This window comes from Phyllobates terribilis, unplaced genomic scaffold, assembly GCF_046119375.1.
Source record: "Phyllobates terribilis strain yellow unplaced genomic scaffold, ASM4611937v1 Scaffold_4__5_contigs__length_816908805, whole genome shotgun sequence".
Classification (NCBI taxonomy): Eukaryota; Metazoa; Chordata; class Amphibia; order Anura; family Dendrobatidae; genus Phyllobates; species Phyllobates terribilis.
Genome location: NW_027362764.1, coordinates 594,051,819 through 594,073,814, shown reverse-complemented (window position 1 = coordinate 594,073,814; position 21,996 = coordinate 594,051,819).

Genomic DNA, 21,996 nt, shown 5'->3' with positions numbered 1-21,996 from the left:
GAAATACATGGATATTGTTTAATAAAGCTGCATTTGAGTATGACGAGACTCTTGATTATGAAACTCACACGCTTATAAAAATAGAAGCAATGACCATAGATTACAAATATTGCGGAGCTCTTAAGTGGAAAGAGGAAGCAGCAGGTATGTGTTGTTTGGGCGGCAAAGTAGCTCTTCCTTATATAGACGAGCCAGTTCAGACTTTAAAAGAGCTTTTCTCTAATGAAACTGATGAATCTCGCCTTTTTCTAAATAATATAAGAAAATACAACATGTTCTTTCATATGACGTCTTTTGGAGCAGATCAAATTGTCTCAATGCCAGGGTTTTGCCCGACCTTTACAATACAAGGACAAGTATACCACCGTATCGGTTCTTTAATTCCTACGTCCATTTCGCAACCACAATTTTTACAAGTTTATTTCATAGGTGACGAAGAAGAACAAATCAACAGGCGTAGATAGAAACATAGTTAAAAAATTACAACGAGTACTTCACGACCACAACATTTTGGTGCATGAATTTAAAATGGCTAGAGACAGAATGATCAATGACGATCATTTCAAAGTAGTGATTCACCCAGACCGTGTACCCCGTGGTCAACATGAGAGACGATTCAATGCCCCTACTACAAATGAAATAGCTGCTGTAATAGTTAGTAGCGAACAAACTATGTCTCGGGACATCGTTGTGCAGCCGCGCGATGGCATGCTCACTAGGGTTCCCGATACACATAGATTCTATGACGCTCTCGAGTATCCAATAATTTTTTGGAAAGGACAAGAGGGGTACAGCATTGATATTCCTCAGATAAATCCAATTACCAAACAAGCAATGCCAAGCAAAAAGGTGTCCTGCAAAGATTTTTATGCCTTTCACTTGATGGTCCGTCGCAGCGATTTTAATTTGATGCTTAAGTGTAGGCTCCTACTTCATCAGTTTCTGGTCGACATGTATGTAAAGATGGAAAGTGAGCGCTTAAGGTTCATTTTTTTAAATAAAAAAAAAACTGCGCGCAGAAAATTATATTCACTTGCAAGATGCAATAAGAAATGATGAGGATTTGGATCCAAATAATTTAGGTCAGATGGTGATTCTCCCGTCATCATTTGTAAATAGCCCGAGATACCTACACGAATACACACAAGATGCGTTCACATACGTACGTAATTATGGGAGGCCTGATTTATTTATTACAATGACTTGCAACCCCGCTTGGCCAGAAATCACCAAAGAGCTTATGACTGGTCAAAATTCAACAGACAGACGTTGGTAGCTCTACTTACAAAAGGTAACATATTTGGTGATATGCAATGCTTCATGTACTCGATCGAGTGGCAAAAGCGAGGTTTGCCTCATGTGCACTTACTGCTGTGGTTAAAGGAAAAAATTGCATCCGAACCAAATTGACGAAATCATATGTGCTGAGATACCAAACCCAGAAACCGATCAAAAGCTCTATGATACAGTGACAAAGAATATGATTCACGGGCCATGTGGTACATTCAATTCTTCATCGTCATGCATGAAGGAAGGAAAATGTACCAAAAAATATCCGAGGAAGCTTTTAAAAGATACTCAAACCAATGACAAAGGTTATCCTTTGTACAGGCGCAGAGCACCAGAGAATGGTGGACGCACGACGATTATAAAAACCCGTAGAGGAACACAGGAAATATTGGTGGACAATAGCTGAGTGGTCCCATATTCTCCACTCTTATCAAAAATTTTTAATTCTCATTTAAATGTCGAGTTCTGTAATACGGTACAGGCGACAAAGTATATTTGTAAATATATTAATAAGGGTAGCGACCAGGCTATTTTTAACATCCGCCAGCAAAGGAATGTTAACATTGACCCAAGAGATGAGGTGCAGACCTTTAGAACCGGCCGATATGTTAGCAGTAACGAAGCAGCGTGGCGGATCTTAGGTCTGCCTCTGCACGAGAGACACCCAACCGTCACTCATCTCGTGATTCATTTACCCAATGGTGAGAGGGTTTACTTTACGGAAAATAATTTTAGAGAGAGATTAGAAGCACCACCTAAAACTACACTAACTGCATTTTTCCTGTTGTGCCAAAGTGATACGTTTGCAAAAACATTACTTTACATTGACGTGCCTTGCTACTATACTTGGAATGTGGCACTGAAGAAATGGAAACGTCGTTTACAAGGAACACCTGTCGATGGCTGGCCAGGTGTGAAGGCAGGAGACGCTCTAGGTCGCATTTACACGGTGCACGTTAGCAATTTTGATTGTTATTGCTTGCGTATGCTGCTGAATGTAATAAGGGGTCCAACCAACTTCTCGGATTTAAAAACATTTGAAGGTCAAGAACTTGCAACTTTTCGGCAGGTGTGTGAGAAGATGGGGTTGTTGGAAGATGATAACCACTGGGATACCACCTTAGAAGAGGCCGTGCTAGGTCGCTCCCCGGCACAAATAAGAGAGCTGTTTTCCATATTGATATGCACTTGCGGTTTATCCAATCCTCTACTACTCTGGCACAAGAATAAAACTGCGTTATCAGAGGATATCATGCACAGATTTGAAAGAATGGATCACGTTAACGATGATCTCTGTTTCAATGAGGCGTTGGGGCTTATCGAGGACAAAATATTAATAATTTCTGGAAAGAAATTGTCCGATTTTGGTCTACCCTCACCGCGGCGTAGAGGAGAGCTGTCAAACGAGTTGATAAAAGAGCTAAGCTATGATACCAACCAGTTAGACGCTCACGTTTGCAAAACTGAGCCACGTTTGCTACCTGATCAAAGAGAGATTTATCACAAAATAATAGGACGAGTTGAGAATGGTGAAGGCGGACATGTTTTCCTTGATGCCCCGGGTGGTACAGGAAAAACTTTCTTGCTTAATTTACTTTTAGCAAAAATTCGTAGCGGTCATAACATTGCATTAGCTGTGGCATCCTCTGGAATTGCTCTAACATTGCTAAGCGGTGGACGGACGGCACATTCAGTTTTTAAATTACCCCTTAATCTGGTGAACGAAGAAACTCCCTCGTGTAATATCAGCCAGAGTAGCGCCCGTGGCCTCCTGTTGCAACAGTGCAAACTAATCGTGTGGGACGAGTGCACAATGTCATACAAACGCGCCATCGAAGCTCTTGATCGTTGTCTACAAGACTTACACAGTAAACAAACAATAATGGGTGGTGTGGTTGTTTTATTGGCTGGGGACTTTAGGCAAACTTTGCCTGTCATCGAGCGAGGCACTGCAGCAGACGAAATTAACGCATGTCTGAAATCCTCATATTTATGGACCAAAGTTGAAAAGCTGCACCTCACCACCAACATGTGTGTCCAGTTATTCAGTGATCTAGAGTCGGGCGCGTACGCTGAGAAACTGCTCGAGATCGGTGAAGGTCGAATCGAAACTGACGAAGAAGGTATGGTTCTATTCACTAACCAATTTTGTCATGTTGTGGATTCGGAAGACGCACTTATTGCTCAAGTTTTTCCAAATTTGCAACAAAACATCCACGATGAAAATTGGCTATGTGAAAGAACTATACTAGCACCAAGAAATGAAACAGTTGCGAAAATCAATAAAATTATCTTGGACCAAGTAACCAGCGATGCAACAACCTACAAATTCATCGACACAGTCATGTCATCTGAAGACTGTAAGAGCTACCCCGTGGAGTTTCTTAACTCTTTGGAGCTATCCGGGGTCCCATCTCATAAGCTCGAATTAAAGGTCGGTATACCCGTATTGTTAATGCGCAACTTGGACGCCCCGAGATTAAGTAATGGCACTAGATTGCGAGTCACTGAACTAGGCAGGCACATTGTAAAGGCCACAATTTTAACTGGAGAAGCTAAGGGTGAAAATATTCTTATACCACGCATCCCAATAATACCCAATAACTTACCCTTTAATTTCAAACGTTTGCAGTTCCCACTTAAAGTTGCATTTTCAATGACCATCAATAAAGCGCAAGGGCAAACTTTGAAGGTAGCGGGGATACATTTAGGCGCGCCCTGTTTTTCCCACGGTCAGCTATACGTAGCTTGCTCACGTGTTTCTAAATCGCAAAATCTACATATTTTCGCTGAACGAAAGAAATCAAATAACATAGTTTACAGGAGTATATTGCAGTAAAAACACATAGATAAATTACCTGCAGATGTCCATTATTCCAATTACATACTAATTCTTTACTAACACGAACAATATTAAACGCAAGTAACTTCAGTCCGTCCTGTTTATTAATCAGTGTTTAGTAATCCGTTTGTGATGAAATTTGATATGGATAATTTCAAGCCTGGGGAAGGACATAGGGCTACTTTTTATAAACACACCATACAGGCGAAGATTATATAAAACTGTAAACCTGATTGATTGACACACCTAGCGGTCAACGCACAGCCGAAACCACTGAATTTAGCATCTTGAAATTTGCAGATAGGTCCTATTATAGCTTAAATGAGCACTAAGAAAGGAATTTTGATAATTCCACCCTCAAGAGTTTCCCTCTTCATATTATAGGGGTTCAAAGATTGTATGGAATCTGTCAGTTTTGAAGTTAGACATCTGAAATTTTGGATGTACGAGTAACTAAATAAGATTATTTTTTTTACTATTAAGATTATTTTTTTTTACTATTAAAATTATCTGTCATGAAACGTAATGTGGCAGACCAAATTCCACGCGAGCGAAGCCGCGGGTAAAAGCTAGTTATACATATATATCATCATGCTATACCCATGTGATTACTGCCTACTACTTACACAGCTTATATTCAGTGAGCACAAAAGTAAGACATTATACTAGTTCAGTGGCTCTGCTAACAACACTAGCCGCTGAGCTTACTGATTGGCTGCAGTGTTGTCAATGTGATGTCAGTACTCCAGACAATAACCAGGAGTAGCAGTGGAGACTCAGTGCTGGATATCGGAAGTATGAGTAAAGCATAGACTGTTTGTTTTTTAAATAGGAGCTTTCTGAAACAATAAAATAATCAACCTATAATTGTGAGTTAAAAAATTAATTAGGTCAGCTCCTCACATACAATCAAAACAATAATAAGCTGCTTTTACATATCGGTCAGTCCCTATGTTCACCGGGGCCGTGCAGCTGCAATGTTATAGTGAAGTACCATATTTTTCGGACTATAAGACACACTTTTTTCTTCCAAAATTTTGGAGGAAAGTGGGGGGGGGGGGGTGTCTTATAGTCCAAATACTATATACATGGCTGTGCGTGGTGGTGGGTATGGGGGAGCGGCAGTGGGGGATCAGCGGGGCACAGGAGGCAGCAGCCGCTTGCTGCAGTCTACTGTGGCCGCTACTAAAGAAAATGAATATTCCCTGCTTCCCACGCCCATGGGTGTGGAGAGCAATGAATATTCATTTTTCTTAATAGCCGGCACACTGGAGCCGCAGCATGGCTCCTGCTGCCGCACTATGGTCTGTGTGCCCGCTATTAAAGCTCATGAATATTCCCTACAGCCCACTCCCATGGGTTGTAGTGAATATACATGGTCTTTAATAGCAGGCACACTGACCACAGAGCGGCAGCAGGAGCCACGCTGCGGTACAGTGTGCCAGCTATTGAACAGACTGAATGGTCACTGCTCCCCACGCACAGAGTCCCGGCGTGGGGAGCAGTAACTATTCCAGCACAGCGTCTCACACTGTGTGAGGACGCATGGCGTCCCTGCCATGCGCAGCTCACACAGTGAGAGTGTCGGCAGCAGAGCGGGACAGCGCTGGAGGAGAGAGGAGGTGAGTATGCTTATTTAATTTTTTTTGGAGGCAGCTTGATGGGGGCTCAGAGGGTGCCATGCATACCTGGATGGAGGGCTCAAGGGGTGCCATGCATACCAGGATGGAGGCTCAAGGGGTGCCATGCATACCAGGATGGGGGCTCAAGGGGTGCCATATATACCAGGATGGGGGCTCAAGGGGTGCCATGCATACCAGGATGGGGGCTCAAGGGGTGCCATGAATACCAGGATGGGAGCTCAGAGTGTGCCATGCATACCAGGATGGGGGCTCAAGGGGTGCCATGCATACCAAGATGGGGGCTCAAGGAGTGCCATGCTTACCAGGATGGGGGCTCAAGGGTTGCCATGCATACCAGGATGGAGGGCTCAAGGGGTGCCATGCATACCAGGATGGGGGCTCAAGGGGCGCCATGCATACCAGGATGGGGGCTCAAGGGGTGCCATGCATACCAGGATGGGGGCTTAAGGAGTGCCATGCATACCAGGATGGGGGCTCAAGGGGTGCCATGCATACCAGGATGGTGGCTCAGATGGTGTCATGCATACCAGGATGGGGGCTCAAGGGGTGCCATGCATACCAGGATGGTGGCTCAAGGGGTGCCATGCATACCAGGATGGGGTATCAAGGGGTGTCATGCATACCAGGATGGGGGCTCAAGGGGTGCCATGCATACCAGAATGGGGGCTCAAGTGGTACCATGCATACCAAGATGGGGGCTCAGAGGGTGCAATGCATACCAGGATGGGGGCTCAAGTGGTGCCATGCTTTCCAGGATGGGGGCTCAAGGGGTGCCATTCATACCAGAATGGGGGCTCAGAGGTTGCTATGCATACTAGGATAGGGGCTCAAGGGGTGCCATGCATACCAGGATGGGGGATAAAGGAGTACCATGCATACCAGGATGGGGGATAAAGAGGTGTCATGAATACTAAGATGGGGTATAAAGGGGTGCCATGCATACCAGGATGTGGAATAAAGGGGTGCCATGCATACCAGGATGGGGGATCAAGGGGTACCATGCATACCAGGATGGGGATGTAGGCCAGGTATACCAGGATGGAATGGGGGCTACTTATACCAGGAAGGAGGGGCCATACATACCAGGATGGAGGATATTAACAGAATTGGGGGGCATTACCCCAATACCAGTGTCAGCAGCAGACCCCCTCCCCCATAGCAGGGCATTATGACCACATTTTTTGCTTAAATTTTTTTTTCCTATTTTCCTCCTTTAAAACCTAGGTGCGTCTTATAGTCCGAAAAATAAGGCAGCTTTTCACCATAGTGTGTTTATACTGTCAGTATGGTCATTTCAGTCGAGCTGTTCTACAACTACAATATGTAGCTGTAGAACAGACTACCTCTTGAAGCTCATCAAGAGAATGCCAAGAGTGTGCAAAGCAGTCATCAAAGCAAAAGGTGGCTACTTTGAAGAACCTAGAATATAAGACATATTTTGAGTTGTTTCACACTTTTTCGTTAAGTATATAATTTCACATGTGTTAATTCATAGTTTTGATGCCTTCAGTGTGAATGTACAATTTTCATAGTCATGAAAAATCTTTAAATGAGAAGGTGTGTCCAAACTTTTGGTCTGTATTGTATATCGCTGCAATGTCCTTGGCGGGGTCGGAGCAGCTCGGTCAGAAGTTGAAGAGGAGGTTGAGCTGGGCTGTGAGGGACTTTGAAATGATGTACATTTATAGTTCTAATGATGACTCATGCAGGGAAAAATATTTTCTGTTCCTACATAGAACGTAGAAGGATTAAGCTAGTCTGTTCTTAATCGAGTGGTGTCATAGACCTCATAGAAAGGAGAAGAATTAGCAAGGTAGAAGGGCAAAATGAGCAACTGTAAGTACACAGTGTTATATAATTTGATGACTGCACTATATTAAGAGGATAAAAACTGTGATGGGATCAGAAGTGAAAGCAAGAGACAGGAGGTCAAGTTATGATCCTTGATGACTAGAGATGAGTGAACCCGAACTGTAAAGTTCGAGGTTCATACCGGACACATAGCGATGAACTCTGAACACAAACTTCTCCCAGATGTCCATTTTAGCATTCGGATGCAGGAGAGAGAGAGACTTTTGCAGCCCCCTAGCCCTTACTATGACAATTTTACAGCCCCAAAGTTCCATTGACTTCTATGGGGTTTGGGTTCAAGTTCGAGTAGAGTTCTGGTACCCAAACTGAACTTTGGACTAAAGTTCGCTCAAACTCGGCGAAGCCGAATATCCATAGGTCAGCTCATCCCTATTGATGACCAAGTAGATGCTTCTGGTGAGACCAAGCCTAAGCTGAAGAGAGCAATAAACTTCAGTCTAGTACTACTATTGCTACTACTGCTACTACTACTATTACGACTACTCGACTACTACTATTATTGATACTACTACAATTACCAATACTACAACTACAAATAAACAACTCAAATACATATATACCACAGGTTGCCTGCTGATGCTACTATTTTGGATTTTACTCTGTTATTAACTAATTGATATAAGCATAAAAACTGCACTACACTGGATAGCTTTTAACCATTGTCTCCATCCAGCTGTAGCAGCAATTGCTTACAGCTGAAGGGTAAATAAAATGTTTTATAAAAATCTTTTATTTTTTTGTACCTTTCAATTTTTATTACCATAATAATAGTTTATTACTAATAAAACTATAAGAAAAGTCTAAAAACCAACACAGCTGGAGGAACAAAGAGGTTTTTGTTTGAAAATATCAAGCCAAGATAAAGGAAGATAATTCATTTTATACAGTTAGGTTCTGCTTTACTCTGTAGCAGTTGAGAAAACTCTTTATACAACACAGGAATCAGTCATCATATCAATCAAAGTTTTGACATGGTTAGAAGTAAGTGATTTTAACTCACGGCTGTTTTACTACACTAAAGTAACAGTTCCCTGGAGTACTTACTGTGAAATAATGATTTATTTGTCAAAAGCGCAATGCAAGAGTGAGAGAGTAAAGTGCTCTTTAAATACTATGCAAAGAAAACCTAATGCAAATGACTATTTTGTGTCAATGATCTGCCTCCATAGCTTCATAGCATGCAAAATACCTACCGTAGATCTAGAAGCACTTACAAGGGATAAGAAAAAAAATTATTAATTGTCTGTCCTTTATATGTTTGTTTTTCCATGCATTGCTCCATTCCCCAATTATTTGTATTACCCTATATAATAATGTATTTTTACTAAATAAGTTCTATTAACGAGGTTGTCCGAACTTTGAAAAATGCTACACACTGGCCGCAATGGCATTAAAAAATGAAATAATACTTATTCACCCTCTATTTCAGCTCTGCATTCCTGCTGTATGCCCATTGGTATACTGTTTATGCTGGCTGCGTTTTTGGGCAGTATACCTCTGTTGCCGATGTCACATGGGAAATACTGAGTGTGACAATCTGTAGTCAATGTAAAATATATACCAGTTTTAACACCAATTAGCAGTGGGGGTGCAGTGGAGATGAAGCTCTGGAATAGTTGAATAAGTAAATGGGTGAATAAGTATAATTTCATTTTCTTAGCGTTACTGTTGCCTCTGAGCAGCATTTTAAATATCTTGGACAACAGCGTAAGAGAAGAGTCAGACAGCAATATAACTCCAGCGGGGATCGCAACGCAATGCTCGGACTGGCCAAAGCATGACAGCATGTATTTCTATGAAGCTGTCATGCTCGGGCAGGCAGAGCCAACGGACTGTCCGAGCATTGAGTTGTGATCCTCGTCTGAGTTATACAACTGTGTGACCCTAATACAGGTTGTCATTTGTAGATCTCTCTAATACTATACAGTATATTAAAGGACTGCAGATTTCAAACTGTTCCACTTTAGCAGGGAATACACAAGGAGATGCAAATACACTGTAAATTGTAATTTTCAGGTAACAATAGTCATCTGTTAAAAGGCAAAATTTGCTATAATAATATTAAAATACCACTACAGGCAAAGCTTAAATTTTTGGGCCAGAGTTTCTTATGTGCTTGTACCTAGACTTGTATATTGTTATCAGCATGTCAGCAGTTATTAAAATTTACAAAACAAATAATTTTCAATTGTAAAGAATTGCAATGTATCCATAAAAATCAAAATATATAAGGTTGATCCAATTAGGATCTAATTTTTTTCATGTACCCTGACTTGTATTGGTGAGTCTCATCCAATAGAGCATGCTGCAATTTTTTCCACGCAGACATTCAGTTTGTGTGAAGAAAAATGGTAACCTGAACAGCCTAATCAATTTTTTTTCATGGAGAGCACTCGGACCAAAAATATGCGTAAATTTAGCCTCAAAATAGATCAACAATCTTTGATTGTTATATGTCTTCAATATATGCATATAACTGCAGCTATAAAAAATGGACAAATATAAATTATTTCATATCATATTTCTAATTTGTTGTTAGTGTGTCTTTTGTATGTTTACATTTGATTATTATTTTTTTTGCTTGTGCTGCTGAATTGTTTTTTCATTATTTGGATATATTAAATTTTTTGTGTGAATGTAAGCGCTTAGGTAACTACTGCTAGAAGTAGACGCCAGAAGTATGTGAGAGGAGTAAAAGGAACTAGTGAATAGAATACATATGCTAGATTTTATATTCGCTGACAATAAAGTACATTTTCTTGATAGACAGAGAATCTTTTTATCATTGTAATGTAGATGTTTTCTTAAAATTTTACCTGTGAAGGCTGACTTCATGCAGATGCAGCTGTAAGTACAATTTTTTTTTATAGATGCATTGACTCATACTGACCAAAAGTATGAAACAATATTTTTGCCTAATGAAATTCTTAAGTCTATGAACACCATTGGCATATGCTAGGCAAGATACTCCCTGTATAACCATTTACCCAACCTGTACTAGAAAAGTGACAGCTGGAATTGTGTTGGCACAACTTTATCACAATTTGGACTGGTTGTTATAAATAAGGTCTAATGTATGTTTTCTTAGTAGTTGTTAAATACTAATCCTAATGTATTTTTCCTTAGTAATCAGCTATATAATAGATGATTTCTTCTTATTATTGTTTATTTTTATAGCACCATTGATTCCATGGTGCTGTACATGAGAAGGGGTTACATACAAAACACAAGTCAAAATTACAATGAACAAACTAAGAGTGACAGACAAGCACAGAAGGGACAGGGCCCTGCCCTTGTGGGATTACATTCTATAGGATAATGGGGAAGGAGACAGTAGGATCGGAGGTTTTGACTACTCCAGTGTTGTTGAAGCGGAGGCTCGTGTAGTGGTGAGGTGGCAGAGGTGTCATTGCAGGCTGTAAGCGGTTCTGAAAAGATGCGTTTTCAAGTTCCTGGGTTCCAAGTTTCCTTACTAATCTGTTATACACTATATACAAGTAAGTTCAGTTTGAAGCATAAACAATTATACTTTAGTTTAAAAAAAAGAAAAAAAAGAAATAGAAACTCTGATTCATTTATTGTAGTCAAGAAATACAATTAGGAACATCAGGAGGAAAGGTCACTCCGAGTACATACTGAGAGTTAATAGGAGCCAGAGCAATTTCTTTCATGAAAGGAGATTTCAGTAGGTGGAAAAGTCCTTCATTACAACAAGTCTAAAATCAATGACAAAAAAGGCTCTTAAATTCAAGATGTAAGATAGCTCATATGATACAGTACATATATCTTCTACAGGGTGATTCACTCACTAGTTTACCCAGAAAAAATTGCTGTAACTTCTAAAAGAGACGATCTATCATACTGAAATTTGGATTATACATACTTTGGTTAATGAAAAACTGATGTTTTAAAGAAGGTGTTGAAAATGTTAACCGTTTGCATCTAAGTATACTGGCACGCGCCATTCCATATTGTTGAATGTATTCCGCTGTTCTCTCTGATCGACTGTAATGTTTGTCACTTGTTATTGTACACCCGACCTTTCAGATGGACCCAAAAGAAAAAAAAAATTCAGTGTTAAATCAGGCGATATTGATGGCCACAGTCCTTTGGCATTTATGTGTCACCCAGGGGAATATAGGGGACTCGGTACCTGGGCCTTTTACCTTGTTTAGGAGATCACGGCAGTCGGCTCCAGGGCCCGTACTCTGGGTCTCTCTTTAAAAAGGGGTTTTAGTGTACAGTTTGTCTCGTGACGCCACCTGTGGTTTCCAGTAATGGTTACCGGCGCTGCTGCAGACCTCCGGGCGGGTGATGGGATGGCAGCTGGGATGTTTCTGCTCCCCACAGGCGGAGCGGGCCCCCGGGGCAGTGTGGGTGGAAATGGTGGTGATGCTGGGGCTTGCAGTGCAGGAAAGATGGCGCAGCAGGAGTAACTGACAGAGACAGGTGATTCACTTCAGTAACTTTACTGGTGCGGATGGCAGGTACGATCCAGGATACTCAGTAGGAAGGGTGCACTTCAGGACTTCTTCCTAGTGAGCGGGTATAAGGCCTCCTGGTCCATGTCTCCCTCTCTCTAAGCTCCTGCCAGCCTGCAACTGGGCCTAGCTTCTGTGTCATGCTGTTCCTTCACCTATCGCTTGGTAGTAGGACCTTTTTCTGGCAACCACTATCCCTGGACGCCGGGGCCTTCGTGGTTCCTAGTCCTGTCAAGGGTTTAGCTTCAGGTCGGCCAGGGACCTGTAGTTCTCCTGGTATGCCGGTGATCCCTACTGGGTATAAAGGTGTCCGGTTTGTGTCTTGGGGTGAGCCTATGATGCTCCTCTGCCCCCTCAACTCCTCTCTCCTCTCCTCTTTGCCGCCGGCCACACTTGGGGCCCTCAATACAGCAGCAGCAGATGTGCCTTGTCCTCACTGCTCTCAGTGGCAGAACACTCTCAGAACAACTCACTCTGAACTGAACTGCGTGGCTCCACCCTCCATATATATATCCCTATCCGGGCTCCCTCTGGTGGTATGAGGTGGAGGGGTGGAGGTGTTTGTTTGTAGTGAGGGCCTCTTGTGGAGAAGTCCATCCATGCACCCTTTTGGGTCCTGTGGTACCTGTGAACAGCAAGGTGCCACATTTACTCTGTCATTAAAGAAGGCTTCAATACACGGTTTGGAAGGCAGATTTCGACCTCCAAGCTTCTTTACAAACTCACTTTGGTACCTCTTTAATGACTCAGTTTTCCAATAAGTTTTTACAATGAAAACTTGATTTTCCAAACTGTATGTGTACATTGCTGACAAATGAAGGAATTCGGCAAGAGTGAAATGCAAGCAGCACACATAAACTACCGACACGGAGAAAGGCGTCTCATAGTGGAGACGACCGTCTGGTCGACAAGTCAGCGAAACCACTCGGCACGAGGATGTTTCTCGTAGCTGTCGCTGAGGTTTATAGCACTCTCACTTCTCATGAAACAAAGTATGTACAGTCCAAATTTCAGTAAGGCCAACCGTCTTTCTTAGAAGTTACAGCAATTTATTGGGGTAAATCAGCGAGCAAATTACCATATATTAGCCTAATGTTTGTGGTAGACAAGGACCTTTAACAATCTGCAGAAATATTGGCTTTTAGACCAAGTACAAACAAGATTTGCATTTCAATTATGACAAATATAAGATATACTGTATTTTATAGAGATGAGTGAATCGATGCGATTAAAGTTTGTGTAGAATTTTGTGAAGTAGGTAGGTACCAGCATATTTGAACAATTTGTGATTCAAGTCACATGAATCGGGAAAAAAAAGTCTGCTGTCATTTTACACATTGCAGAAGATTTCATCCAGCAAAGGAGACTCACATAACCTCATGCACGATCATGAGGGCATAGCCCATAATGCTTTGCAGCATTATATGGGGCCTATTCTGTATGGAGCAATATATGGGGTTCATTATTCTGTATGAAGTTATATTTGGGGCTCATTATACTATATGGAGGACTATGTGGTACCCAAAATACTGTATGGCAGATGCTACTATGTTTTTTGAGTAAAGTATTAAGTCAATTACAATGAATACTTCTTCATATATATGAGATACTTGTGTTTTTTTGTTAAAACTTTAATATCTTACATTTTCACCTAACACTAATAATATTCTTGCCTCTTTTGATGTGGTCAGCTTCTACACCTTTATTAACCATCAAAAAGGTGTGAAGACTATCACTAGTGATTTACACAAACCAGATCAATTCTCTCCTTCAGTGATTTTCTTTGCTCATTATTGGAAATTATTTTGACTCATAATTATTTTTGCCTACTTTGGAAGAATTAGATTATTTTTTTTATTCAATTGATCCTGATATTAAATTTACATTAGCAAAATTCAGTTCATGTATTCAATAGTGATGAGTGAGCACTAAATACTCGGGTTGAGCAATTTGGAATGCTTGAGTGCTCGGCCCGAGTAACGAGCCCAATCTATAGAAAACTCAAGCATTTTTCTAGCGCCCCCCCACCCGGCGGTCTGCAGAGGGCCTAAAAATTGCCCAAATCGATGGGAACAGTGCTCAAATGACATGGGAACAGCATGGGGAAGACCCCTGGAAGCATTTCTAAGCATTTCTGACTCCCAGATCAATGCTATCAACAACGTTGGCAGAGGTATTACGCCACTTTTACAGACTCACAATAAAACATACAAAAACAAAAACAAAATGGATTTTTCTGGGAAATATGTTAAGGAACATCCTTTCCATGGTAATGACTTTTATATAAGGCAAAATAAATAACCAAAAACAAAAATGCTCCTCCACACCTTGGGCTATGTTCACACACAACGTTTTTGATGCGTTTTTGCACTTTTGCATTGCTTTCAACCGTGACAAATGCATTCACCGGAAATGTTATCTTATCTGGCCATGTGGCGTGTGGCCATCAGACACATCCTGTTTCATTAATGAAGGAGGGATTGTGAAAGTCATAAACACTATTTTTACAGCCTTACTATACTTAAAGGGCCAGCAGTCGGCTATGCTTTGTTGTTCACATTATATTAGAGTGGGTCTCCTATACTGTTATTACGTATGCAGTGATTGAAAGGGCTGCTAAAAATTTGGATGCACCCCAATACCCCTTTGAAGAGACATAGAGGAGGGTCTTAGAAAAAAAATGTTCCCATTATAAAGGAGTGAGTTTCCTATAGTGGTAATGCCCATGCCGTGACTGCAAGGGCTGCCAAAATTTAGGAAAAACCTCACTAACAAATTAAAGACACATAGAGCTGGGCCACAGAAACGAGTACGGCATGTTCCCATTAGAAAGGAGAGGGTCTGCTATACAGTTATAGGGTATGCAGTGAGTACAAGGTCTGAAAAAATTTAGGAAAAACCCCACTAACAATTTAATCACACATAGAACTGGGCCACAGTAACGACATGTTTCCATTAGAAAGGAGAGGGTCTGCTATACAGTTATAGGGTATGCAGTGAGTTCAAGGGCTGCAAAAATTTAGGAAAAACACCACTAACAATTTAAAGACACATAGAGCTGGGCCACAGTAATGACATGTTCCTATTAGAAAGGAGAGGGTCTTCTATACAGTTATAGTGTATGCAATGACTCCAACTGCTGCCCAAATTTATGAAAAACCTTACTAACAATTTAAAGGCACATGAAGCTGGGCTACAGTAAAGAGTATGACATGTTCCCATTAAAAATTAGTGAATCTCCCATACTGTTTGCCTATGGAGAGAATGCAATGGCTTACAAAAATGTGGAGGAACTTCAGTGTACCTTGCAAGAGACATAGAGGTCGGAGGACCTTCTTAAAACAATGTTCCCATTATTAGGAAGTGGGTCTCCCATACTGTTTGCCTATGCAGTGAATGCAACAGCTGGCAAAAATTTGGAGGAACTCCAATGTCCCTTGCAAGAGACGTAGAGGTCAGAGGGCCTTTTGAAAACAATGTTCCAATTATTGGGAAGTAGGCCTCCCATACTGTTTGCTTATGCATTGAATGCAACGGCTGCCAAAAATTTGAAGGAACTCCAATGTCTCTTGCAAGACACGTAGATATGGTGATATGGTAGATATGGTGGTGATATGGAGGAGGATGTGGAGGATGAGGATGAGGAGAAAGAGGAGGACAAGAGCAAATAGACAAAATCCAGAAGTAGATGCCCATGTCTGGGTGTGAAGACAGAGGTGCGTAGGAATAGAGTTAGACCTCCCAAAAAAACACTGTATTTGAGTTTATGTTACGCTGATATCATTTGGTGGTGTTGAGAAGTCTGGCCCAATCCAGCCCTTCTTCATTTTTATAAGAGTCAGCCTGTCAGTATTTTCAGTTGACAGATGGATGCGCCTATCGGTTATATTTTCACGGGCGGCACTAAAGACCCGCTCTGACAAAACGCAAGCGACACGACAGGCCAGGACCTCCAAGGCGTAGAGAGCCAGTTCATGCCATGTGTCCAGCTTGGATATCCAATAATTATAAGGCACAGAGGAATCACGGAGTATGTTGGTATGATCGGCAAGGTACTCCCTCACCATCTTCCGAAACTTTTCCCTCCTTGGGAGAGTACCCCGCGCCTCAGAACCTGTGCGTTAGGAGGGTCGGAGAAAACTGTCCCAGAACTTTGACAGTGTTCCCTTGCCTCTGCTGGATTGCATTTGTGTCTCTTTCACCTGTACGCCTTGGTTGTCTAACGAACTGTGACCTTTCATGACTGTCACCCAAAATTTGGACAATGTGAGGGTCACAGGAAAGGCAGCGTAACATAAACTCAGCCATGTGTGCCAGACTGCAAAGAGGCAAGACTTCTGTGTCCTCACCAATAGGACGACTGACCATGCTCTCCTCCTCATCCTCCTCTTCCTCCTCCTCCCTGTCCTCAGGCCATCCACGCTGAACGGTATGACAGTTGTGCAGCTAGTACTGTCTATAGCGGAGGAAACTAGCTCTTGTTCTTCCTCTTCCTCATTATCACCCAATCCACATTGGGATGAAATGAGGCTGGGCTGTGTGGAATCACCCTGTATGGTTCCTTGCTCCATCTCATCGTGCTCTGCCTGCAATGCATCCTCTTTAATTGTGAGCAGAGAGCATTTCAGAAGACAGAGAAGCGGAATTGTGATGCTAATTATGGCGTCAACGCTGCTCACCATCTTGGTGTAGTTCTCAAAGTTTTGGAGGATGGTACATATGTCTGACAACCATGTCCACTCCAGAGGTCTTATGTGTGGAGTCTGAACTGAATACCAATGGCCTTGTTGATGCTGGTAGTCAACAACTGCCCCCTTCTGCTCACAAATTCTTTCTAACATCTGCAATGTAGAGTTCCAACGCGTGGGGCCATCGCAGATCAGTCGGTAAGCTGGAAGCTGCAAACGCTACTGAAGCACAGCAAGGGCAGCGAAAGCTGTAGGTGACTTTCTAAAATGGGCACACAGGCGGTGTACTTTGACAAGCAGATCCATTAGATCCAGGTAGGTTTTGAGAAACCTTTGAACCACGAGGTTATAGCACATATGCCAGGCATGGTACGTATGTGAGCCTGCCTCACCTTAGAGCCGCCACCAGATTCCGGCCATTATCACACATGACCATGCCTGTCTGTAGGGTCAGCGGTGTCAGCCACAGATCTGCCTGCCCTTTCAAAGCTGCCCACAACTCTTCAGCGATGTGCGGTTTGTCACCTAAGCATATTTGCTTCAGCACAGTCTGTTGCTGCTTGGCCAAGGCAGTGCTGCAGTGCTTCTAGTTTGTGACTGATGTGGTCATTTTCGAGATGTTGGCTAAGGAGGAGGAGGTGCAGGAGCTGTAGAATGTTGTTACAACCCTGATTGACCCAGGGCCCGCAATCCTCTGCGCTGGGAGGACGTTTTCCGTCCCAAGGTCCGACTGGGTCCCGGCTTCCACTATATTAACCCAGTGTGCCGTCAGCAAGACTGCGTTGTTGAGGGCAAGGCTAATGTTGTGGGACACGTGCTATTGTAATGCGGGGACGGCACACCGGGAGAAATAGTGGTGGCTGGGAACCGAGTAATGAGGGATGGCCTCCGACATCGGGTTACGGAAAGCTTCCGTCTCCACGAGCCTAAGAAGCAACATTTCGAGCGAAAGCATTTGCGAAAAGTGTGAATTTAGTAGTGTGGCCTGTGAGGCGTTGGCTGCGTATTTGTGATTCCTTTCAAAGGACTGGGGTAGGGACAACTGAAAGCTGCGCTGGAACAAGGACATGGACGTGCTTGCTGATGGTGCTGGTTGATAGTGTGCAATGACACATGCAGGGCGGGAGGCATCTTGGCATGCGCCATGGACAAGGGATTGGCATGCACGCACAACAGCTGAAGAAGCAGTGGTGTCACCCGCAGACACTGCTTCTGGACCCTGGGGTTCGTCCCATTAGTCGGATGCTTTGCTGCCATGTGCCTGATAATGCTGGTGGTGGCCAGGCTGCTAGTTTTGCTACCCCTGCTGATGCTAGCCTGGCAGATGGTGCAAATGACCTTTTTGGGGTTATCTGCAGAGTCTTTAAAAAAACACCAGACTCAGGAAGACCTAACGGTTGTGCTGGCAACTTCCGTCGTGTTGGCGTTACAAGGAACGCTTTATCGCCTTGTATCTGCGGCCACCATACTGCTTCTTCCTGCCTGTTGTGGTGTTATGCCTCCCTCCCCCTGTATGCTGCTGTCCTCTCTCTGTATGTTTCCCTGCCTGGTTTGGTCAGTTACTATATCATCCACCACCTCGTCTTCCACTTCCTGATCCTGGTCCTCCTACTGACTTTCTGGCAATTGTGTCTCATCATCATCATCCACTTCTTGCGACAATAATTGCACTTTCCCACTGTTGCATTTGTGTGATCGTGGCTGCTCAAATATTTGTGCATCTATACTCGCATTCTCCTCTTAACTCGCTCGAAGCTGGCCGGGCGAGAGGCCCGAATCTACAAATGGAAAAGTGAACAGTTCTTCTGAGTGTTCAAGTGTGGGATCAGTTGTCTCCGGGCACTCAGCATGGAGGGAGGAAGGAGGATCAGGGTGAGGAATATGCGGTCGAGACTCACGGCTACTGAGACTGGACTACGTGGAAGACAGGGTGGTGATGGTGGCAAAGTGACTGGAAGCATTATCTGCTATCCAACCAAGAACCTTTTGACACTGCTCTGGGTTCAATAGTCGTGCAGTGAGGTCCCCTAGTGATTGGGACAGGAAGGTCGAGTGACAAGATGTGGGTGTTTGTTGTGGCACAATTTCAGCTTGCCCGCGGCCATGTCCTCGGCCTCTGCATTTACTTCCCCATCCCTTGCCACGCACCTTGCCCATTTTAAGTGGAGGACAATATTTTCCACGTTCAGGAGAAAAGGCTGATTTTGGAACGCAGTTATATGTGATACGTCTGACAGAGAACAACGGTTTTAATTAGCAGGCCTGTAATTTACTAATACTATTGTAAACAGAGACTTAGAGTAAATAGCTTGACCGACACACTGCAACGAAATGAAAATGAAAGAAATGGCTGATTTTGGAACACTGTTATACAGTGGGGGAAATAAGTATTTGATCCCTTGCTGTTTTGGTAAGTTTGCCTACTGACAAAGACATGAACAGTCTATAATTTTAAGGGGAGGTTAATTTTAACATTGAGAGATAGAATATCCAAAAAAAAATCAAGAAAATCACATTGTATAAGTTAGATAATTTATTTGCATTTTGCAGTGAGAAATAAGTATTTGATCGCCCACAAACTATTATGAGTTCTGGCTCCTACAGACCAGTTAGATGCTCCTAATCAACTATGTACCTGCATTAAAGACAGCTATCTTACATAGTCACCTCTATAAAAGACTACTGTCCACGGACTCAATTAATCAGTCAGACTCTGACCTCTACAACATGGCCAAGACCAAAGAGCTTTCTAAGGATGTCAGGGACAAGAACATAGACCTGCACAAAGCTGGAATGGCCTACAAAACCATAAGTAAGACGCTGGGTGAGAAGGAGCCAACTGTTGGTGCAATAGTAAGAAAATGGAAGAAATACAAAATGACTGTCAATCGACATCAATCTGGGGCACCATGCAAAATTTCATCTCGTGGGGTATCCTTGATCATGAGGAAGGTAAGAGATCAGCCTAAACTACACAGGGGGGGATTTGTTAATGATCTCAAGGCAGCTGGGACCACAATCTCCAAGAAATCCATTGGTAACACATTACGCCTTAAAGGTTTAAAATCCTGCAGTGCTTGCAAGGTCCCCCTGCTCAAGAAGGCACATGTGCAGGCCCATCTGAAGTTTGCCAATGAACACCTGGATGATTCTGTGAGTTATTGGTAGAAGGTGCTGTGGTCAGATGAAGCAAAAATTGAGCTCTTTGGCATTAACTCAACTCGCTTTGTTTGGAGGAAGAAGGATGAGTACAATCCTAAGAACATCATCCAAACCGTGAAGCATGGTGGGGTAAACATTATACTTTGGGGGTGCTTTTCTGAAAAGGGGACAAGGCGACTGCACCGTACTGAAGGGAAGATGGATGGAGTCATGTATAGCGAGATTTTGGCCAACAACCTCCTTTCCTCAGTAAGAGCATTGAAAATGGGTTGTGGCTCGGTCTTCCAGCAAGACAATGACCCAAAGCATACAGCCAAGGCAACGAAGGAGTGGCTCAAAAAGAAGCACAGTAAGGTCATGGAGTGGCCTAGCCAGTCTCCAGACCTTAATCCCATAGAAACCTTATGGAGGGAGTTGAAGCTATGAGTTGCCAAGCAACAGCCTCAAAATCTAAATGATTTAGAGATGATCTGCAAAGAGGAGTGAACCAAAATTCCTCCTGACATGTGCGCAAACTTCATCATCAACTACAAACAACGTCTGACTGCTGTGCTTGCCAATAAGAGTTTTGCCACCAAGTATTAAGTGTTGTTTGCCAGAAGGATCAAATACTTATTTCTCACTGTAAAATGCAAATAAATTATCTAATTTAAACAATGTGATTTTCTTGATTTTTTTGGATATTCTTTTTCTCAATGTTAAAATTAACCATCCCTTAAAATTATAGACTGTTCATGCCTTTGTCAGTGGGCAAACTTACAATAACAACAAGGGATCAAATACTTATTTCCCCCACTGTAGGTGTAGATGTCTGACAGAGAACCACGGTTTTAAATAGCAGGCCTGTAATTTTCTAATATTATTCTACACAGAGACATAGTGTGAATAACTTGATCGACACACTGCAATGAAATGAAAATGGAAGAAATGGCTCATTTTGGAACACTGTTATAGGTGATACGTCTGACAGAGAACCACGGTTTTAAATAGCAGGCCTGTAATTTACTAATATTATTCTACACAGATGCCTAGTGTGAATAGCTTGACCGACACACTGCAACAAAATGAAAATGGAAGAAATGGCTGATTTTGGAACACTGTTATAGGTGATATGTCTGACAGAGAATCACGGTTTAAAATAGGCCTGTAATTTACTAATATTATTTTACACAGAAACCTAGTGTGAATAGCTTGGCTGACACCTTCAACAGAATACAAATGGAAGAAATGGCTGATTTTGGAACACTGTTATAGATGTCTGACAGAGAACCACGGTTTTAAATAGCAGGCCTGTAATTTACTAATACTATTCTTCACAGACACCTAGGGTGCATAGCTTGACCGACACACTGCAACAGAATGGAAAAGGAGGCCAATATTTTCCACGTTCAGTTCAAATTTCTGGATTTTTATCGCTGAAATGTGGAACAGATCTGGCTGTATTCTGTAGGGCTAACAAGCATATATAGCAGAAAAAATGTTGCACTCTGGATTGCTTTCCCTGGCCGCTGATATCTGGGGCTATGTCTACAGCAGCAGCAGACAGGACGTTCGATGGACCCTCTTGCACTATATGCACTGCAGTCTGCCACATACACTGCCTACCTGCCTAACACTGATTATATGCAACTGGATTAGTCCTCAGATGGACTGTTAGTTCAGATGGATATATATATACAGTACAGACCAAAAGTTTGGACACACCTTCTTATTTAATGATTTCTCTGTATTTTCATGACTATGAAAATTGTACATTCACACTGAAGGTATCAAAACTATGAATTAACACATGTGGAATTATATACTTAACAAAAAAGTGTGAAACAACTGAAAATATGTCTTATATTCTAGGTTCTTCAAAGAAGCCACCTTTTGCTTTGATGACTGCTTTGCACACTCTTGGCATTCTCTTGATGAGCTTCAAGAGATAGTCACTGGAAATGGTTTTGTAACAATCTTGAAGGAGTTCCCAGAGATGCTTAGCACTTGTTGGCCCTTTTGCCATCACACTGCGGTCC